Genomic DNA, 10,745 nt, shown 5'->3' on the forward strand with positions numbered 1-10,745 from the left:
TATTGTGAAAATGACTATTTTACCAAAAGCAATATACAGATTAAATATAAGCCCAATCAAAATATCTACAACATTCTTCACATAAATAGAAAAAAACTCTAAAATTCATATAGAATAAGGGGTAAAAAGATACCCAAGGCAATCCTAAGCCAAAAAAAAAAAAAAAAAAAAAACCAAACAAAAAAACCCATATACTTCAAAACAATGATAGGGAAATAAAATAAATACAGCACTGGCACAAAATAGATGTATAGACCAATGGAATAAAATAGAAGACACGAATGTACAGAAAGAAAGTTTTGATTTAATAATAGGCAAATGACCCAACCAGATAGATATCTGTCAATGAGAATAATCAAATAACTAACAAAATGCCATTGATGAAAATATTTTAAAATGAGCAAATGTTAGTGAAAATGTGGTAAAAGTAGAATTGTGTTGTAGATGCAAGTCATTACAACTGTCGTGGAAAACAATATTAAATTCTTCCCAAAATCTTTGTATAGATCTACCTGATGATCCAGAAGCCCCACTTCTGAGAATAAACATTTTAGTCAGTGTTCTATTGTCATGAAGGGACACCCTGATCATAGCAACTCTTAAAAAGGAAGTCATTTCACTGGGGTCTTCTTAAGGTTTCAGAGGTTTAGTCCATTCTCATAACAGTGGGGAGCATGGTAGCATGCAGGCAGACAGTGTTGGAGAAGTAGCTGAGAATTCTACATCAGAATCTTCAGATGTTTGGAAGAGAAAGCCACTGTGTAGCTGAAAGTTTCTCTGGTCCTACCCAGCCCTGAGATCAGGATGAATCTCTCCCACCCATGTCCCACAGCCGCTTAGTCCCAAGTAAACATACAGAGGCTTCATATTATTTACAAACTGTATGCCCTATGGCAGGCCTCTTGCTAGCTAGCTCTTATACCTTAAATTAACACATTTCTATTAATCTATGTTTTGCCATGTGTTCTGTGGCTTTACAGATCTGCTGGCATATTGCTCCTTGAGCAGCAGGCTGGCATTTCCCCAGACTCTGCCTTTCTCTTTCCTGTCTCTCTCCTTGGATTTCCCACCTGCCTCTAAGCTGCTTTGCCATAGGCCAAAGCAGCTTATTTATTAAGCAATGGAAACAGTATATATTTACAGTGTATAGAAGGATGTCCCCCAGCACTTCCTCTTTTCTATATAATCAAAAAGGGAGGTTTTAGCTTTAATATAGTAAAATTACATATAACAAACAGTTATCAAGCAAGAATTACTGTTATAATATCTAACCTATTTGTATTTGGAAAAAACTAAAGAAAATATTTTATCATCTATCCTGTATTTGTGAGTCTAAAGTTTCATATCTAATTAATCTTTTATCATAACCAAGGAAAAATATAACTATATCTATCTAGTCTTCAACTACATCAAAGACCCCAGAAGGATATGATATTGCCTAAATAAGCAGGAAGAGCATTGTAAGCAACTTCCAAAATTCTGGAAATGACAGAGACAGCTGGCTGCCTGGACAGTCATCCAAAGTTCCTCTGCAATGTTGAAGCCTCCATCTTCAGCCTATAGGGCTAGAGTCTCTCACTTGCTTCTCTCTATGTCCTGCAGAATGTCTGACAGTCTCCTCTGTGAAACAGGAACCTGAAGAACCATCTAGCCTTGTTTTGGCAAAATTTAGTGGTCATTTTTCTATGGGTCTTGCATGTCCAGTTTATATAGCATATTGTCAAGCAGTCCAGGCAAAAGCAGTTCTTTTCCAAGCCAGACATTTTGTGCCTAGAAGAAGATAAACTTCATGTGGAGTGTCTTTAATGTCCATCTTCCTCTTTGAAGTAAATCGGTGCTGCCAGGAGCAGATGTGTCTCACTGTCCAGAAAGTCTAAGTTTTGAAAACATTTTAAATGCCATATTCTGTAGTTCTTTGAAGTGTTTGATTGAAATATATCTATGTATACCTAGAAAACTTAACTAATGTGACTATAAGGGTGATTATCATAGATGACTAATTATTAATCTGTATTTTTAATTATAGATTACATTTTAAATGAGTTGCATAAACATAATACCTTAAATAAGAGTATATATATATATATATATATATATATATATATATATATAGTATAACAAAATTAACTTTAAATATGTGTCAATAAATGAAAATCCATAGCAATGTAAAACACTTTAAACAAGTTGTTGCTCCTTAAAAGTAGATTCAATAATCTACCCTTTTATCCCATCATATCTACATCATCACTGGGCATGGCTTGGGCTCTTGAAAAACCTCAAAGCCCATATCCAGTGACATACATTCTCCAACAAAGCCACACCTCCTAATACCTCTCAAGTGGCACCACTCCCTAGTGAAGAAGCATGTAAAATCTATAAGCTTCTGGAGGCCATTCTTCTTCAAACCTCCACAACACACAAAGATATCAAAATCAGTACATCAAATAGACATGTGTACTTGCATATATAGTAGTAACACTATTCACAATAGCTAAGATATAGAATCAACATATGTACTCATCAATGCAGAACTAATAAGAAAAATAATATATACACCCATATAAACAATGGAATATTCTTCAGCCATGAAAATAATGAACTCTTGTCGTTTTCAGTTATGAATGGAAGACATTACATAAACAAGTCAAGAGGAGAAAGATAAATTCTGCCTGTTCTCACTTAATGTATAAACTAGTGTTGATCTCAAAGAAGTACACAAAAGAAATGTGATCATCAAATGTGGAAGAATGTGAGGAATAGTGCGGCAAATGGGTGCAGGGGTACAGTTGAATAAGAAAAATAACCTCCATTGTTTTGTAGCTCAGTAAGTAAGATAATAATGATTGATAATAATTAACTAAGCGTTAGGAGTCTTTTGAAAGTTTTAAACATAAAGAAATGCTGTGTGTTTGAGTTCACTTTCATCTGATTATTACATAGTACATATACATACATATTGAAATTTCTCACTGGACTCACAAATACGCACAATTTCTATGTATCATGTGTGTGCTTGAGTGTGATTTCACTGCTACTTTTATGTGTATCATTTACAATAGCCTGGTGACAAGAGACTATGGTGGTATTGTGTTCTGCCCAAAAATGTGTATCTTAATAAAGTTATCTGGGATCAGAGACAGAACAACCACAATATTAAACATGATGATAGGCAGTGGTAGCACATGCCTTTAATCCTAGCATTCCTGAGGCAGAAGTCCATCTGTTCAAGGATATAGCCAAGAATGGTGACTCATGCCTTTAATCCCAGGGAGTGATGGCAGAAAGAGAAAGATATATAAGGCATGAAGACCAGAAACTAGAAGCATTTGGCTGGTTAAGCTTTTAGGCTTTGAGCAAGGCAGTTCAGCTGAGACCCATTGGGATGAGGACTCAAAGGCTTCCAGCCTGAGGAAACAGTATCAGCAGAGGAACTGGCGAGGTGAGGTAGCTGTGGTTTGTTCTGCTTCTCTGACCTTCCAGCATTCACCCCAATAACTGGCCTCAGGTTTGATTTTATTAATAAGAACTTTTAAGATTCCTGCTACAAGAGACCATTGTAATTGAAAGTGTAGAATGTAGAGGTAGACTTCATCGATTCTAAACCATGTAAGTCTTGTTGTTCATAAGCTTCACAAACTTGGCAAGTCTTTTAATCTCTTGGTACCTCGGGTTTTTCATATGCCAAATGAGAAAAATAAACTTCTGTGTTCAAATTTAAGTGGAGCAAAATAAGTGACATATTTATAGCATTTAGATGAGGCCTGGGATATGGAAGCACTCAGGGTCTTAGTTGTTTTTATTATTACACTGTGTTGAATTTACTTCAGTCCCAAATAACATAAAAGGTCAATCAACACAGCTAAAACATGTTTCCAACACAAGTCACAGACTCTGACCTCCACAGGTGAAGGGTGAAGAACACAGAATACAGAACAGCTGTTCTATATCCAAAACCCTCTCTGTTTTTTCTCCTGCCTCAGACGTAGAACTGTAGATGGAACATGGATATCACTACACAAAGAAAGTGAAACAGAAGCTACATCTCCAGTGGAGCCACTACCCACACCAAGCAGTCTATGAGACCCTGACTGTACATAGCCACAAATATGAAAGTATTTTCTTTATTGCCCTTGACAGAAAAGTTTACCAATCCTGCTATACTCAAATACCTCAACCCCAACTCAGTTTGACCTTAAAGATTGGTTGATCTGGAACCCTGTATCACTACTATCTCAGGCCCCATTTGATCCTGCTAATGAAACCACTAATAAACCACTAACTCTAATGGGTTGCCTAAGTGAAGAGAGAGACAGACAAGAAAGGCAGGCCTAGAATCCTATTGATAGTGAGAGTATCTGAAGATACCTACTGGACTTTTAGAAAGGATGGTTCTTTTCTAGTCTAATTAGCTAATCCACCTCTTTCTTCCCATCTGTTTATAAATTCAGCATCCCTGGAGGCAAGTGCCTAATTTAGCAGACATAAGGATAGCCCAGCCTTCATTCTTCTAATTCTTTTTAATTTGTTCTTTATTAAGCTACATTCTTTTTTTTTTTTTAAGAACGAGATGAATGTCCTCCTCCCCCCACTTCCAGATGTATTTTGTTTCTTTTATCAAGAATAGACTGTCAAAAGCAATGGGCAAGAGACAGAGTTCCCATAATGTCTGGTTGAAAGTAATGACAGGGGAGAGAAATAAAACAAACTTCCTTTCCCTGCCTCACCATCTTGACATTTAAGTAAGAAACATAATGAATGACATGCTTAAAAACAAGTAATAAGTTACAAAGACTTTAACAAAGGCAGTAAGTAAACTACATTGACCCCAACATTAAAATTGACCTGACAGCTAGTGGTCTGCTGGAGCCACCCAACCCTGCATTTCTACTATGAGAGTCTGTTTCCAGGCACCTGACCTCATCCCAAGCCATTTATTCCTTCTCTGCATACTTACCTTGGCCAGAAATGGCCTTTTCCTTTCATTCTTAGGGACATTTTTTTCCAGGCTTCATTAATACTAAATGAAGAATTTCCAGCCCAGGTTCAAATTATAGACCCCAGTGTAGTATTATGACCTTATAGAAGACATTATCATGTTGGTTATTGACACTGGCAAATCTCTGAAAACCTTGTAATGACCCTTAACCTATAAATGATGACACTCTTAACTTATCTATCTAGCAATGTTTTAAAACACTGCTATTTCTGACATCATTTAACTCACTGAAATACCTCTGAATTGTCCTCCATTCTGAAATACACCTTTTGTGATTATACTTTCTTCAAGACCCAATTTAAAGTCATTTTCTCCAAGGAAGCTTCCTTGATAGCTTCAGATAGGAAGATCTGCATTTCCTCTAAGCCCCTTAACATTTACTGCCTTCATAAGTCATATGCCAATTGTATTCTGCAATATTTTACTTGGCCAGTTTATCCCTTAAATTGTATCATTTCTTAGCATTTTTTAAGGTTCCAGATCAATAGGAAGCTCCAGAAGCCATATCTTAATCTTTCATGGTCTCCAGAGCCTGGCAGAATGCTGCACACTTAACAGGTGCTAAGTAAATATGATCAGACATTATTGACTGATTAATAATAAGCTCATGAACCAGAACTGCTTTTCTGTACATGGTTGGACTTCTTTATTTAAATGATGGTTCTGAAAAGTTGTGGATCATTAAAATCACCTGCAGGATTTTCTAAACTTCGGTGGCCAAAATGGCGCTAATATAAATTAAATCCAAATGCTGTGGAGGGGAAGTCAAACACACTGTTTAAGGATGATATCAGTGTGCAGTTCATTTGACACTAAGCATGTTGGCATTAACTACTAAAGTTGATGTTCCCTCAACTTTGGCACTGTGTGTATAGAAGTGAGCAAAACAGACACAACTACCACAGGCATGGAGCATACAAGCTAGTCACTAGCCCTTTCTGTTGCTAACATTCAAGTCATGAATTAATGATGTGCTTAATGACTGTCCTAGGGACTGCACCAAACACATTTACTTACCTCCATTTTGTCAGTGATAATTCACTTTTTCTTTCTATTATAAACATCCTTAAGGCAAGCCTAAGCCCTAACTGTGTATTCTAAACAGCAGCCTCAAGGAACAGAGAAATTACACACATACAGTTGAAAATAATTATATATACAATGATTATTATGATGATGCCAGAAGAAATGACCAGAGGAAACTATTTAGAAAACCTTTTAAATTTCCAAAATCCTTTCAAATGGGTTTTGGAAAAACAGAGAAAGATCTCTTGTCTTTCTTTTCATTTCCTATAAAAATGGAGATTCTCTGGTTTGCATTAAATCTTAAATTAAAGGATCAGTACTTTATAAGCCTTATTTACTGGACTTAAAAATGAATTAGATGGATAAATCCTAAATTGATACATAGAAATGTTTGTACATTATTCATGGAAGCTTGCTAATTGGAAGACTATTCTACAGCAAACCCACTGGAAAGACAAAAAACAAATATTTTAACCTAAATTATCAGATTTTTCTGAGCTTGAATCTTTAACCACTCATAGTTCTTTGATTAATCCACCCCTTCTCTGTCTCATTTTTATACTTCTGATTATTTTTCATTGCAATGTTCTGGGAGCCCATTTCAGATGCTCTCCACCCTAGAAGAGAGGATGTGAGAACCGGAAAAAGAGTCTGGTGCCAGATCATTTTGCTAATGGAAGATAATTATTGTGATTATCTCATCCTTGCTTAAAAGCTCTAATGGTACCAAGCAGCCTCTCTGACAGGGTGAAGTTTCAACCAAAATATGTTGACTGTCTTTGTGGAAAAACTTGTCATATTCCCCAAATGGAGAAAGAATATAGATAACTCTTAAGGAAGACACATAGCAGAGGCATCATAGATGGAGGACTCACTTGGGCCATCAGCCTCAGATCCCAGCTCTGATCTAAGACTTCGTTATGCTATGACCTTGACTGACTGGGTTCTGAAATCTTTTGCAATTTTCAGTTCCTTCCTTGTGTAGGAAGACACATTGAAAAGAAAATAGTGATAAGAGTATTATTTGTGATCTTAGAAATGTAGTTATTTATAAAGGTATACATAATACACTTTATAAATTTAACAGGTTGTTCTTATAATTTAGTGAGTGTCCAATTCTGGAACAAACACTTCACTTCTACATACCAATCATGCTAAATATTTCTACTTCCGATGGGCAAAAGTCACAGCTCTGTTCTTTACAAGAGGTGCAGCCTCAGGCAAGTCACTTAACCTCCCACAGCTCCTGCTTTTATCATCATTAAAGTGGGCACTAATTATTCCTGTCTTAGAAAAGGCTGAAATTCATCTTGTGACCGAGGCATAACATTGATACCAAACCTGATGAATACAATTCTGCACACTGTCAAAAACAAATCCTTACCTGACGGTTTTGCATGTAAGTGTCAAGGCAATGGAAAGATTTAAAGTATTGATTCTATAGTATATCAGAAGCAAAAAATGCAATGACCACATTTAAGATAAATGTGATGCCAACCAGAAAATCATTTTAAAATGAATAAGCTAGAATACCTTTACCCTAAAATAAAATCTCTTAAAAATTAAAGCAATTAAAAAAGTTTAGTGCTAACTTAGGAAGCTAAATTGAGCAGAATTAGGAGAGTATGAGATCAATTATTCTAAGCCAAATATGAGTGACTGTGGCCTGGGAACATGGGTTCTAGTTGCCACAAATAATGTACTTCAAATTAAAAACAATTTTAGTAACAGTAGACTATGAGCAAATTATCTTCAAATTCCAAAATATTCAGGAATTTGTATAATAAAGGCAATTTTAGTTCAGCAAGATTCTAAATAAAATGTATTGCTACAACTGTAAATTGATCAAAGGAAGGCAAAGTTAGAAGCACATTTAACTCCCATCTCCTCCAGGGCCAAGACTCCCCTGGGGATTCATTTAAACTTGGTGGATTCAGTACAGGCAGGTCCTGTCCCCTCCTTCCAGGCTGAGCAAAGTGTCCCTGTGTAAGCCCAAGGTTCCAAACAGGAGAAATACTTTTAAATGCAATGGGAATGATGATTTAAAGAAAGATGCTTGTTTTTCAAAATCGCTAAGTGAGATAGTATGAAAAACATTTTGACAGAATTTTCACTTTATTTAAAACATGAAACAGATAATTCCAAAATACACTAAATGTAATAAATAAATAACTTGCTTTTTCTATCCCAGATCCAGGTTGATTAAAAGGGAAGAAATAAATGAGAAATGCTCACATTGCCAGTTTCTTTCTCTGCTTCTGGCCTCTGAGATGTAAGCTGTGTAACCCTACTGTGCCCTACACCCTGATGAACAGAAGAACCACAGCAACTATGAAAGAGATGAACCCTTTCTTTCATCAATTTTTCTGTGAGATGTTTTATATAGCAATGAAAAGCCTTGCTAACACAGTGTCCACTTTTATATGACTTGGCAGAGGACTGATGGGCACTCTTTCAATATGGAAATGTAGGTACCTGGACTCTGGGAAATTTTCTTACATAATTTACCATGTTCTGCCATCAATTTTGTTCTATTCTGAATCCTACTGTCTGGTAGCTGACCTGTCAGAATGCCCCTGTGTTCTTCTCACCATTACTTTTGCTGAATATATACCTTTACCAATATAGTGCTAATGTAATTACTAAAAAGATATTCTGAATCTACCTTTTTAATCTCTTACTGGGTTATTCATTCTCACTACACTAATTTTAATTTTTTGTTTTCCCTGCAAGTACATTTTCAGCAGCACTCTGGTTGGAGACCACAGATAAATGATTTTCTACTACCTGTTAAGGAACACTAATGAAGCTCTGTGTGTCTGTCATCTACCATATGTGGTGTTGGCTTGGCTAGAATTATGACTGATGGTCCTTGGCTATTTGTTCAAATGAAAGAGTGGGTCATACAGAAACAGAATGGTCATCAGCTCTTCCCATAATTGTTTTCTCTTTTATTAGTTTCCCAAGAAAAATACTCAGTTTTCCCATGAATGGAACGAGCATGGCTTGCCTTACTCCTGGAGTCTAATGAAGAGAGTAAGTAATTTGAGGATTTCACAGTTTCTGACACTATCTTATCCCATTCTGGATTTATCAGTGTGATATCAATGTTGATGTGATAAGCACAGTATAGGTCTTATTATTCTAAAGCTAAACTTCTATCTCTTGTGTCTGGGAGAGAAGGGGAATGTGTGAAATTTTGATTCCAAATTATTAACTCATTAAACACTTTTTTGTGGGTTGCAGTCTGATTGTTCTTTGTGTTATATATATATATATAGTATCCACTTAAGAGTGAGTACATACCATGTTCGTCCTTCTGGGTTTGGGTTACCTCACTCAGGATGATATTTTCTAGTTCCATCCATTTGCCTGCAAATTTCATGCTATCATTGTTTTTCTCTGGGCTGAAGAGCTAAACACAGAATTCTCAAAAGAAAAATCTCAAAATGGCTGAAAGACATTTAAAGAAATGCTCAACATCCTTAGTCATCAGAGAAATGCAAATCAAAACGACTCTGAGATACCACCTTACACCTGTCAGAATGGCTATGATCAAAAACACTAATGACAGTCTATGTTGGAGAGGATGCAGAGCAAAGGGAACACTCCTCCATTGTTGGTGGGAGTGCAAACTTGTACAACCACTGTGGAAATCAGTATGGTGGTTTCTCAGAAAATTGGGACTCGATCTACCTCAAGACCCACCCATACCATTCTTGGGCATATACCCAAGGAATGCTCAATCATGCCACAAAATTACATGCTCAACTATGTTCATAGCAGCACTATTCATAACAGCCAGAAGCTGGAAACAACCTAGATGCCTGTCAACTGAAAAATGGATTAAGAAAATGTGGTACACATACACATTGGAGTACTATTCATTAAACTTTTGAGGCAGTCTTATTTTGAATTCAGCCACCACTATGACACATAGTTGGCAGTGCCAAGTTTTGCCCTGTTTAGGACCCACTGTATCATACTAAATCATTTCAGCTCCTCCCACTGTTTGCATACCCATTTTGATAGTCTCCTAAATCATTCACCACACCCCATAAGCTGCTTCCAAGATGGGAGTGCTTTTGACTTTTCTTGTATTCTTTGTCCTCTATGAATGGACAAAATCTGTCAATCTCTTTTAACCCCTGGACTACATTTTGTAAAACTTTTAGAAGAAATAGTGATAAATGCTCAACTTTTATCTATCATATATAATAAGAACTAAAGGAGACATTTTTTGAGCAATATAAGAATGAAGTGGGGATCAAGTCTCCAATGAGTCATGATCATTTAACTTCATACTGACAATCATTAAACAACCACGTTCTCTCTAAAATATCTCAATGGGTTTTGTTTTGTTTTGTTTTGTTTTTTTCTGGCAACACATTTAACCACACCCCTCCAGAAACAGCCAAATTCAGTCTGAAAGTACCAGAGTCTGAAGGGAGATCTTATTCAAATGAAGGTCATAAATAATGGCTTATTGAGTTTCCAGATCCTTTGAGAGGAAGCTAAAGAAAACAGTGCCTCTTTGCCATAAATATTTAAAAGTACTATTAAAATGATGAAGTTGAAAATGCCATGAGAAATTGTATCAAGATATAAGTAATTTCTACCCAATGGCTGGACAGTATATTTTGGATATTCTACTTTGGGTTTCAAATGAAGGGAAGTAAAACCAGAGAGATCACAAGATTTGATATTTGAAAATAGGTGTTCA

Source organism: Onychomys torridus, chromosome 13 (assembly GCF_903995425.1).
Source record: "Onychomys torridus chromosome 13, mOncTor1.1, whole genome shotgun sequence".
Lineage (NCBI taxonomy): Eukaryota > Metazoa > Chordata > Mammalia > Rodentia > Cricetidae > Onychomys > Onychomys torridus.